Here is a 212-nt window from a genome sequence, read left to right on the forward strand (position 1 = left end):
GCCCCGACCCTCAGCTATTCTTGCCTTCCCGCCCTCCTCAATGCCATTTCAATTGAGAAGCGCAGTGGTAATTAAATTCCAGCAGGGGTTAGGAGCAACTGTGCAGCACGCTGACAGGGGGGCTGCCCTGACATAAAGATGACACAATTCAAGAGGACAGAGAGGGCAGACGCAGAGAAAGGGTGGGTGAGTGTGACGGGGGTGTGTGTGTG

The sequence above is a fragment of the Poecilia formosa genome, unplaced genomic scaffold (genome assembly GCF_000485575.1).
Source record: "Poecilia formosa unplaced genomic scaffold, Poecilia_formosa-5.1.2 Scaffold103, whole genome shotgun sequence".
NCBI classification, from domain to species: Eukaryota; Metazoa; Chordata; class Actinopteri; order Cyprinodontiformes; family Poeciliidae; genus Poecilia; species Poecilia formosa.